Source organism: Salvelinus sp. IW2-2015, linkage group LG9, assembly GCF_002910315.2.
Source record: "Salvelinus sp. IW2-2015 linkage group LG9, ASM291031v2, whole genome shotgun sequence".
Classification (NCBI taxonomy): Eukaryota; Metazoa; Chordata; class Actinopteri; order Salmoniformes; family Salmonidae; genus Salvelinus; species Salvelinus sp. IW2-2015.
This window is the reverse complement of record NC_036849.1, coordinates 30924797-30927331: the sequence shown is the minus strand read 5'-3', so window position 1 is coordinate 30927331 and position 2535 is coordinate 30924797.

Genomic DNA, 2535 nt, shown 5'->3' with positions numbered 1-2535 from the left:
TCAGTCTGCTCTCTATAACACAGCTCTCTATAACACAGTTCTCTATAAGGCAGCTCTCTATAAGACAGCTCTCTATAAGACAGCTCTCCAAGAGGCAGTCGTTCAGGCAGCTCTCTATAAGACAGCTCTCTATGAAACAGTTCTCTTATAGGCAGCTCTCTATAAGACAGCTCTCTTATAAGACAGCTCTCTATAAGACAATTCTCTATAAAACAGCTATCAAACAGGCAGTTCGGTCGGCAGCTCTCTATAAGGCAGATCTTTGTAAGGCAGCTCCTTGTAAGGCATCTCTCTATAAGACATCTCTCTATAAAGCAGCTCTCTAAGAGGCAGTCAGTCAGGCAGATCTCTATTAGACAGCTCTCTATAAGGCAGCTCTCTATCAGACAGCTCTCTAAAATACACCTCTCTGTGTGGCAGCTCTCTATAAGTCAGCTCTATAAGACAGTTCTCTATAAGACAGTTCCTCTAAAACAGCTCTCTAAGAGGCAGTCATTCAGGCAGCTCTCTATAAGACAGCTCTCTACAAAACAGTTATCTTTAAGACAGTTCTCTTAAGATATCTCTCTAAGAGACAGCCAGTCAGGAAGCTCTCTATAAGGCAGCTCTCTAAAATACAGCTCTCCATATGCAACTCTCTAAAAGACAGTTATATAAAACAGCTCTCTATAAAACAATCTCTATAAGATAGCTCTATAAGACAGTTCTCTTAAAACAGCTCTCTATAAGATAGCTCTCAATAAGATAGCTCTATAGAACAGCTCTCCAAGAGGCAGTCGTTCAGGCAGCTCTCTATAAGACATCTATGTATAAGACAGTGTAAGGCAGATCTCTATAGGACAGTCCTCTATAAGGAAGCTCTCTATAACACAGCTTTCTATAAGACAGTTCTCTATGAGACAGTTCTTTATAAACAGCTCTCCATAAGACAGTTGATCAGGCAGTCTCTATAAGACATCTATCCATAAGACAGCTCTCTATAATCTATCCATAAGACAGCTCTCTATAAGACAGTACTCTATAATGCAGCTCTCAAAAATACAGCCTCTATAAGACAGTTCTCTGTAAAGACAATTGATCAGGCAGCTCTCATAAGACATTCTATCCATAAGAAGCTCTCTATAAGACAGTATCTATAAGACAGCACTCTATAATGCAGCTCTCAAAAATAAAGCTCTCTATAAGACACAGCTCTCTATAAGAAAGCCCTCTATAAGACAGCTCTCTAAGAGGCAGTTGGTGAGACAGCGCTCTATAAGGCAGCTCTCTAAAATACAGCTCTCAATAAGACAGTTSTCTGTCAAACAGCTCTCTAACAGGCAGTCGGTCAGTCTGCTCTCTATAACACAGCTCTCTATAACACAGRTCTCTATAAGGCAGCTCTCTATAAGACAGCTCTCTATAAGACAGCTCTCCAAGAGGCAGTCGTTCAGGCAGCTCTCTATAAGACAGCTCTCTATGAAACAGTTCTCTATAAGGCAGCTCTCTATAAGACAGCTCTCTATAAGACAGCTCTCTATAAGACAATTCTCTATAAAACAGCTATCAAACAGGCAGTTCGGTCKGGCAGCTCTCTATAAGGCAGATCTTTGTAAGGCAGCTCCTTGTAAGGCATCTCTCTATAAGACAGCTCTCTATAAAGCAGCTCTCTAAGAGGCAGTCAGTCAGGCAGATCTCTATTAGACAGCTCTCTATAAGGCAGCTCTCTATCAGACAGCTCTCTAAAATACACCTCTCTGTGTGGCAGCTCTCTATAAGTCAGCTCTATAAGACAGTTCTCTATAAGACAGTTCTCTATAAAACAGCTCTCTAAGAGGCAGTCATTCAGGCAGCTCTCTATAAGACAGCTCTCTACAAAACAGTTATCTTTAAGACAGTTCTCTATAAGATATCTCTCTAAGAGACAGCCAGTCAGGAAGCTCMCTATAAGGCAGCTCTCTAAAATACAGCTCTCCATATGGCAACTCTCTAAAAGACAGTTCTATATAAAACAGCTCTCTATAAAACAACTCTCTATAAGATAGCTCTCTATAAGACAGCTCTCTATAAAACAACTCTCTATAAGATAGCTCTCAATAAGATAGCTCTATAGAACAGCTCTCCAAGAGGCAGTCGTTCAGGCAGCTCTCTATAAGACATCTATGTATAAGACAGTCGGTAAGGCAGATCTCTATAGGACAGTCCTCTATAAGGAAGCTCTCTATAACACAGCTTTCTATAAGACAGTTCTCTATGAGACAGTTCTTTATAAAACAGCTCTCCATAAGACAGTTGATCAGGCAGCTCTCTATAAGACATCTATCCATAAGACAGCTCTCTATAAGACATCTATCCATAAGACAGCTCTCTATAAGACAGTACTCTATAATGCAGCTCTCAAAAATACAGCTCTCTATAAGWCAGTTCTCTGTAAGACAATTGATCAGGCAGCTCTCTATAAGACATCTATCCATAAGACAGCTCTCTATAAGACAGTACTCTATAAGACAGCACTCTATAATGCAGCTCTCAAAAATAAAGCTCTCTATAAGACAG